The 10,120-nt window shown below is 40.9% G+C and overlaps 1 long non-coding RNA gene across 1 annotated transcript; it reads right to left on the bottom strand.

The window, feature by feature from the left end:
* Positions 1 to 2,428: 2,428 nt before the first annotated feature.
* Positions 2,429 to 9,108, bottom strand: LOC118476358 (uncharacterized). The gene is made up of 2 exons (XR_004856324.1): positions 8,899 to 9,108; positions 2,429 to 7,921 (listed from the first exon to the last, which is right to left on the bottom strand). It is a non-coding gene; the product is annotated as an uncharacterized lncRNA (long non-coding RNA).
* Positions 9,109 to 10,120: the final 1,012 nt, after the last annotated feature.

Raw genomic sequence — 10,120 nt, 5'->3', positions numbered from 1 at the left:
TGTTATCGGGAGCAAAAACTTCGGAGCCGAAGCAACTCCAGCTTTGAACGAAGCCATCAGCTTAGCAAGTGGATGCGAGTTCACCGGAGGTGGGCGCCAATGTTGGGGACTTGTTCTCAAATGCTAAGAGTTAAGAACAAGGCAACATAGAGTGTTAAATGTTAATGCCCTTCGTCCGCTGAAGCATTATCTCCCCAAAGGATTTAATGAGCTTCGGACGAAGGTCTTGGGTAATTTATCACGAAGGTCACACCTTCGTGATAAGAGATAAAACAATGTGAAATGAAATATAAAATATAAAATATTATAGAATAACAATAATAAATAACATTATTCACTTATTTTATAATATGAAATTAAATATTAAAACACAATATTTAGGTACATTTATACCTTCGCCTTGACAGAGAGTAATTCGAGCGTAATGAGTTAGAGATTACAAGATTTCGTGAACAGTAAATGAGTACTGTTCATCTATTTATAGGCACATGACGCAACCTGTAAGAAATTACAATCATGCCCCTTACAAAAGATTACAATTATGACTCAGACCCTTATGGACTAAAAAGTCATTCCATCTTTAAGTCGGTTCGATCCTTCGTCTTTGGATATGTTATAGTACCGAAGCTTCATGGGCGGTAGCTTCGATATCACGTATAAACAGATTTGCCGAAGGTGTTTCTTCCTGCAGGACCTTCGGTGACGAAGCATGGTCCCAACATTACGTTAATAAAAGACGAAGCCTATGAAGCATGAAAAACAACATGAATACCCACATGACATTATTAATATATCTTTATTATATATCATCATGGATGAACAAGAACAATATTGAATTACATTTGTACCTTTGGCTCAACAGAAGGCGAAAAGTCCAAGCGTGAACAGTACGGGGGTACTGTTCATCTATTTATAGGCATAGGGCACATCCTGTGTAAAATTACATTCATGCCCTTTATGTTTACTATTGACTTAAGGATAATCCATCGAGGACTAGATAGCCTTTTCCCCTTTAAGTCGGTTCCTCTTTCTGCCGTTGAGCCGAAGCTCCCTTGCGTGTAGCTTCGGAACTACATCAACCTTCATCCCAATCATGCTCTCCATATTGTGGACATCTTCGTTCTGAGTCCGAAGGTTCCAGTGCATATATTTCACTTGGAAAACATTGTTAATCATGTTTTTGAGGACCTTCGGAGGCCCCCAACATCCACTTCCCGCACGAAAGCGGCCACATCCCGCCCACGCAAGTCCATAGCGAAGGCTGCGCTTTGCACCAGCTTATCCTCCAGGGTTGGCATCCGGCGAGGTATAATTTCGCCTAACACCCACCCGTGCCCCAAAGGCCACACTCCGCAAGCGATGAACTCTTCGACCAAATCACGGCCACTGCTTAGACGGGCTGCGCAGCGAAGGGCTTGCTCGTCCTGATCCCCTTTCATCACGTTAAACTGTGGAAACGCTACATAACAACGAGAGCACAAGATAGCAGGGGGTAAACTAGGTAACCCTTCAACGCGCCAGGCACCACATAAAACCAGAACTCCCACCAGTTACCCCACTTATTCTTCGCATACGGAACAATCTCGATCACTTCAGCCGAAGTCTTTCCAGTCCTCGGCGTGAAGGTGCAAGATCCAAACTAAGCAATCAAGCCACCTATCTTCCTTTTCTGCCAGTGCAGACAATAATTTTTTATGAAGACCTCAACAGACGGTTCTCCACCATATGAGGACACGACCCACACATGCTTTGCCAGTGCAGCCATAGCATTCGGTGTCAATTGATGAATTTGCACCTCAAACCTCCATAGAACTTCAACTACGAAACGATGTGCCAGCAAAAGAAGACCAGCAACAAAAAAGCCTCAAAAACAACCAACTCCCCTTCTGGCTTAGGGACATCTTCAGCCCCTGTAGCCCGCTCAACTCCATTTCCAAAATAACCCAGTTGTTGCATCTCCAGCACGTGGCCCGAGTAAATCCTTGAGGCCCCAAATTCGACTATATGCCTAGGCTGCAGGTCCACCACCGCCGCCGAATCACTAATCTTGTTCTCAGACGACGACGCGGTTACGACAGACGACGATGAGGAAGAAAATGACACAGTCACGTACCGTCGGCGGCGGCGGGCAGTCTGCTTGATGTGGGCTAGATCTCCGGCAGAGTGAGAGCAGAAGAGGGCAAGCAAGCAGAGGAAATAGCTAGGGTTTCTTCAGTGCGCGCTCAAATGGGTGAATAGTTCCAGCCCGCACCCAGCTTTTTATAGGCCAGGGACAGCACCTCAGGAACTCAACAGTCCCCTAGTAAAACATCTCATCAACCGTCACATTTCAAAAACCCCCGCGGGACCACTTCGAGAGAGGGCAGCATTTTCGCCATCTTACAACAGACTTCGGCTGTAACACCCCGAGATCCTCAAACACCCAGAATGCTACTAAACTACACATCTAACATTCATATATAAAATTTCGACAGCATCCCCTTTGAAAATTACATAAACGGGGAAACAACAAAATATAAATAGATATCATGATATGAGAACATAATAGACATTAATAATCTGCTAGCAATGGAAAGACAACCATAACGGCATGAACTAAATCAACCAGTGCGCACAACTAGTTAGAAGCAACATCCTTTGACAAGAAGTTTCTAATTAAATCATGACTGCGCCTAAGCAGCGTTATTATGAGAGTGAAGGTGGATGTGTTGCTACTTCCCACTTCCCTTGATGAGCAACAAGCACCTGCATTGAGTAATGCAAGAGTGAGATGAAATATCTCAGCAAGCGAATTGTTTTGACAAGATATTTAAACCATAAATTGAATTAATCAACATTTTAAAAGAATCACAATTAAGATCAGAAATTCCTGTAGATATAGAACTCAGTAGTCTCAATATAACCAATACCATCTCATTTCCTTAAACAACCACAATAGTTTGTATAACACTTCCCTGCGTTAACAATACCTGCAAATATCACTTCAATGTATGCATAGGAACACAAAGTGTAGGTACTCTGTCTTCATACCTCTGAGGGTATAAAACCACATCATATGCAAATATCACTTCAATGAATGCATATGAATGCAATGCATATGTCCTCTGCCTTCATACCTCTAAGGGTATGAAGCCGCATCGTACCCCTCCTCGGGCAACGTACGATGCTAAGTTGTACCGGTACGGTCGGACCATAGGTCACGACCCAACTTCAGATGCAAGTGAATCATGCAATGTATATGGCATGCTGCATTTATCAATATACTTCACTTCCTTCACATACAATACAACCTCAAATAATACTTCATTTACCTTCAGATACGTACCAACCTCAATTAATACTTCATTTACCTTCAGGGGTGTGAATTAATCTCATGAGTCATACTCGAATCATAATCATCATCAATATATGATTGAGCATCAGTATAATGCAAGCAAGTAAAGCATCACCATAGAGTCCAATTATGAAAGAATCCAATACTTCTGAATATTAGAGTGTAGGCAATAGAAATAACAGGTCAGAACGGAAGCAACCACCGCTACATTCACTTGGCTTCATTGAAGAAGAAAAAAGTACTAGGCATAATTTGGAGTGTAGCCACCTGCTAGCGGGCATAAAACTTAGTACAAATATTTCACAAACATTTGCCAACAATCAACAAATCGATCCTACACCTGAAACCAAGACCTGGTGGAAAACCTCCCACTCTGAACCACATGCCATACAACAGCAATGTTGTTTGTTAATTTTGTATCTTTAAAATTATAATAGTGGTGATATCAAACAAATACTCCATGAGTATCTACACAAAATATTCTACAACTTCGGTGTTCGATGGATAATTAAATTCTGCCATCTATAAGTTCTAAAACATCTAACAAGATAACTAACTGAATCTGTTTTAAACAGCAGCATAGTTAACTTTCAAAATTCGATATCTCACAAACTACTCAACCAAAAATCATGAAATTCTGCTGAAAGTAAGAACTTTTTATCCCTATACAAAAGTCTCCATAGCTGGGAGAGCCAATTCGGCCATGTACTTGATGAAACCTACCAGTGAACAGACCCGCTCATTTCTGTCAGGCTAACAGAAACAGCCACAGTAAAACAAACATAACTGGAGTTTCATAATTCATATGAATGCACTCTTTAACAATCTGGAAAGCTTATGAAATTATCTACATCTTTTCTTACAAACCCAAGGTTTAATTCTGTTGATAAAATTGCCTAAATCTTAAGAGAACAGATTCTGCACAGAATTAAGAGACTGAAAAACTGCTATAATCAAACTGCAATAACTCTCTGATCTGATGTCCGATTGAGGTGTTCTTCACGGCCACGGAAAGATCTACAAATTATCTACGACTTATATATAGACTTTTTATTTTTTTGAGGCCTCTAAGACCACGGAAAACTGGGATTAACAGAAACTATCGAATCTGCCATTCTGCAGAAAACTAAATTCGAGATCAAAACCTAACCCCACATCTAATCCAACCTCTAATCCTTTAATTTCCATGATCCACAACCTCCAAAAGCACATAATTACAGGGAGGAACAAGGATCTCATCCATACCTAGGGTTTCCCCAAGAAATTCTGCAAGAAGAGATGGGGAAGAACATCTCCTTGATCCTCTCTTCCCCTTCAACTCAATGTGCTCCTCCTCTTCTCGATCCTTGCTGCGCGGGGGGAGATCTAGAGGGAGGAGGAAGCCGTCGAGAGGGGCTGCCATGGGAGGAGAGGACAGCCAGCCCAAGGGAAAAGGAGAGAGGGGCGGCCAAGTGTGGGAGGGGGGGAAAGGGGTGGCGGCCAAGTAGGGGCAAAAGGGGGAAAAGACCACCACTAGGGTTTTCTTTGCGGGAGAAAAGAAGCGACGCCACAGATGACTCCGACTTAGCATCCAACGGCCCACAACCCTTTTCCTACATCCACGCACTGAAGATCAACCTTTGGCAACATTTTTTTGGGATATTACACTCTACCCCCCTTAAAAAGAATTCGTCCTCGAATTCGTCCACTCCAAACAAAACATCCATGGTACCCCATATAACACCACCATTCCAAAACATGGGTCCATTATTGGTCTTAATTAACACAAGAACTTCGACCTCAGACTAAATGTCTAAGGAAACTACACCACCTGACATCCAGCATGAACCCACATGTAATGAAGCTCAAACCAAGTCATAGATGCAATCAACACTACGATTTCACAACATCGAATTTGGATGCAGCCATACATCCGCATCAATGTCTTAAAACGACACTCTTTGATGAAGGGGTAATATGCACTAAGCACAACCTTTACCAACTTCAACAATTCATTTTAATTTAATGGTGAAACATCCACACCAGATGAATGTATAAGAAGATCAAACACCTCACCTCACAGCACCACGAAACAATTAGTTCTATTGAAACAAAACTCCTAATCTTCCTAAACCTTGTTCTTGCCATAATGAAAAGATAATCATGTAATCTAACATTCTTTGCACCCCACCGAAAGGGAGAAAATCTACAGAACTAATGGAGCAATAAAACCGACAAGAAGCCAATAACATTATGTGCGGCACAATTCATCGAAGAAATGCCAAAAACTCCACATAGAGCACTGACAGCCCAACGACAACACAATACTTGCTTAACCCATGTCACTATACTTCATCCAACAACTCAACTAAGAAAAATATCCAAACTAGTAAGGTTAACCTACACACAATATAAGTCTTCATCTACTGTAGTTCAGAAACTTACATTCATTCTATCATATGATGCACTCCGAGTACTAGACATAAAAGGTCAATACTAGCCCCGTAATCCTTCACACATTTGGAAAACATCCCAAGCTGATGTTAAAACCACATCATCTAGGAATAGGTGACTAACCACACACAACCAACTCTAGGCTAGGCAATGACTTCATTCAAACCAATAGATAAGTGGTCCGACAATGGCTCCACAAACATGCATCGGGAAGAGAACCATCAAATCCTCAACGTATTAATACATAATCAATGGATCAAGAAAAATCAAAGATTTATTCTACAATTAGCATGACTAACATGCAACCACTTTAAACCACATCTAGGCTTTGTGGCTACTAAAACACACGATAGAAGAGAGAGAGAGACATGTAAGCCATTCTGGCTATGTAAAGACTTCCCCCAAAAATCCATATAAAAGTACCAATATTCATTTCTTTGAGAACTGGTTTCTCAACATAAACAATCATTCTTTGCAAAGATAGTTGGAGCTATCCACCAACCGCTCAACAACTTAAATTCAAATTGATGATTACCTTGTACCCCAAAACACGCAATTCACACTCCTCTTAGAAACATCCTCAATAAGGCATATATAACAATATTATTGTAATAAAACTCAACCATGAAAAACATGGTGAAAACAAGATAGGCATACTTGTATATCACAAGCATAATAACAACTTCATTCTCACAAATGACCAGCGATATCTACAGCATTAAACAAACAATATTAAAATTTCAGAAATAAATTATATCAAGCATTAAGCCATAAACAACTTACCACATCACCGTAAAGAAATAGGGAGGGGTGAGGTTATTGTCATCTGCACTTCAAAGACGCTAACATATATCAAAGATATTTAAACCCATACCCTTCCTATATGTGCGAGTGTGTCAAATTTATCTTCAAATTGCCAAGAATCTAAAGCCTATGCTTTGATACCAACTGTAACACCCCGAGATCCTCAAACACCCAGAATGCTACTAAACTACACATCTAACATTCATATATAAAATTTCGACAGCATCCCCTTTGAAAATTACATAAACGGGGAAGCAACAAAATATAAATAGATATCATGATATGATAACATAATAGACATTAATAATCTGCTAGCAATGGAAAGACGACCATAACGTCATGAACTAAATCAACCAGTGCGCACAACTAGTTAGAAACAACATCCTTTGACAAGAAGTTTCTAATTAAATCATGACTGCGCCTAAGCAGCGTTATTATGAGAGTGAAGGTGGATGTGTTGCTACTTCCCACTTCCCTTGATGAGCAACAAGCACCTGCATTGAGTAATGCAAGAGTGAGATGAAACATCTCAGCAAGCGAATTGTTTTGACAAGATATTTAAACCACAAATTGAATTAATCAACATTTTAAAAGAATCACAATTAAGATCAGAAATTCCTGTAGATATAGAACTCAGTAGTCTCAATATAACCAATACCATCTCATTTCCTTAAACAACCACAATAGTTTGTATAACACTTCCCTGCGTTAACAATACCTGCAAATATTACTTCAATGTATGCATAGGAACACAAAGTGTAGGTACTCTGTCTTCATACCTCTGAGGGTATAAAACCACATCATATGCAAATATCACTTCAATGAATGCATATGAATGCAATGCATATGTCCTCTGCCTTCATACCTCTAAGGGTATGAAGCCGCATCGTACCCCTCCTCGGGCAACGTACGATGCTAAGTTGTACCGGTACGGTCGGACCATAGGTCACGACCCAACTTCAGATGCAAGTGAATCATGCAATGTATATGGCATGCTGCATTTATCAATATACTTCACTTCCTTCACATACAATACAACCTCAAATAATACTTCATTTACCTTCAGATACGTACCAACCTCAAATAATACTTCATTTACCTTCAGGGGTGTGAATTAATCTCATGAGTCATACTCAAATCATAATCATCATCAATATATGATTGAGCATCAGTATAATGCAAGCAAGTAAAGCATCACCATAGAGTCCAATTATGAAAGAATCCAATACTTCTGAATATTAGAGTGTAGGCAATAGAAATAACAGGTCAGAACGGAAGCAACCACCGCTACATTCACTTGGCTTCATTGAAGAAGAAAAAAGTACTAGGCATGATTTGGAGTGTAGCCACCTGCTAGCGGGCATAAAACTTAGTACAAATATTTCACAAACATTTGCCAACAATCAACAAATCGATCCTACACCTGAAACCAAGACCTGGTGGAAAACCTCCCACTCTGAACCACATGCCATACAACAGCAATGTTGTTTGTTAATTTTGTATCTTTAAAATTATAACAGTGGTGATATCAAACAAATACTCCATGAGTATCTACACAAAATATTCTACAACTTCGGTGTTCGATGGATAATTAAATTCTGCCATCTATAAGTTCTAAAACATCTAACAAGATAACTGACTGAATCTGTTTTAAACAGCAGCATAGTTAACTTTCAAAATTCGATATCTCACAAACTACTCAACCAAAAATCATGAAATTCTGCTGAAAGTAAGAACTTTTATCCCTATACAAAAGTCTCCATAGCTGGGAGAGCCAATTCGGCCATGTACTTGATGAAACCTACCAGTGAACAGACCCGCTCATTTCTGTCAGGCTAACAGAAACAGTCACAGTAAAACAAACATAACTGGAGTTTCATAATTCATATGAATGCACTCTTTAACAATCTGGAAAGATTATGAAATTATCTACATCTTTTCTTACAAACCCAAGGTTTAATTCTGTTGATAAAATTGCCTAAATCTTAAGAGAACAGATTCTGCACAGAATTAAGAGACTGAAAAACTGCTATAATCAAACTGCAATAACTCTCTGATCTGATGTCCGATTGAGGTGTTCTTCGCGGCCACGGAAAGATCTACAAATTATCTACGACTTATATATAGACTTTTTATTTTTTTGAGGCCTCTAAGACCACGGAAAACTGGGATTAACAGAAACTATCGAATCTGCCATTCTGAAGAAAACTAAATTCGAGATCAAAACCTAACCCCACATCTAATCCAACCTCTAATCCTTTAATTCCCATGATCCACAACCTCCAAAAGCACATAATTACAGGGAGGAACAAGGATCTCATCCATACCTAGGGTTTCCCCAAGAAATTCTGCAAGAAGAGATGGGGAAGAACATCTCCTTGATCCTCTCTTCCCCTTCAACTCAATGTGCTCCTCCTCTTCTCGATCCTTGCTGCGCGGGGGCAGATCTAGAGGGAGGATGAAGCCGTCGAGAGGGGCTGCCATGGGAGGAGAGGACAGCCAGCCCAAGGGAAAAGGAGAGAGGGGCGGCCAAGTGTGGGAGGGGGGGAAAGGGGTGGCGACCAAGTAGGGGCAAAAGGGGGAAAAGACCACCACTAGGGTTTTCTTTGCGGGAGAAAAGAAGCGACGCCACAGATGACTCCGACTTAGCATCCAACGGCCACAACCCTTTTCCTACATCCACGCACCGAAGATCAACCTTTGGCAACATTTTTTTGGGATATTACATCGGCACCAGCTGACTTAGTCAAACTGGTCCCTCGGAGGGCAAATGTTGGGGCAAAGGCACAATGCCCCCTCGCTCGAAAAGCTATAATGTCAGAGGATTTAAGAGAAGACTAGAGGGTGCGAAGGTCTGAAGAGTGAGGTACGCTATGAAGTGAACGAAGAGGGCGCGGGCGAAGGCTCAAGCGCTCCCTCCGCCTGGACGGGACAGTGCAGAGACCATTGAGAATTCCGAACACTGAGCATCTGGACTGCGAAGACCATGTGTTGTAACCTACTACTAATTGTAATAAGGGGCCTGTGTATAGTCGGCCCATGCTACAGTATCCCACCTATAGGCCACTACGTGGGTAGAGCTGTTAGTAGGTCAGCTCATGTTTGTAATTAATTATGTTGTAATGACCCACCATAACCCCCCAAGGGATAATATTCCGGGAATAATGTAGGTAACCGAGGGTATAATCATCTTTGATGGGGCAGGGCCGACCCTTGGTTACCTATAAATACTCCCGTACAACACCATTGTGGGGGACGAGAAAAATCACTATTGCCCTAATACTCTGTGTAACAAGGCATCAAATCTCTTCCTGCTTTTCCACTGTTTGAGCTCGATTGACCACGAGTTAGTGAGTTCCAACAACTTACATCCCCCACGTCAAGGACAGGTACCACAATATAAGGAGCATGAAGGATGTCGCGATGAGTTCGTGAGAGGTTTAGGCCATCGTCTCCTAATCAACTATGGTTGCTAGATCATTGTCTTCATATGATATAATTATTTAGTTGTTTTGTACAGAACTTCTATTATATAATAAAGATGTGACA

Source organism: Zea mays, chromosome 2 (assembly GCF_902167145.1).
Source record: "Zea mays cultivar B73 chromosome 2, Zm-B73-REFERENCE-NAM-5.0, whole genome shotgun sequence".
In the NCBI taxonomy this organism is placed as follows: Eukaryota; Viridiplantae; Streptophyta; class Magnoliopsida; order Poales; family Poaceae; genus Zea; species Zea mays.
The sequence above is the reverse complement of the archived record's forward strand: the minus strand, read 5'-3'. Positions and strand labels throughout refer to the sequence as shown.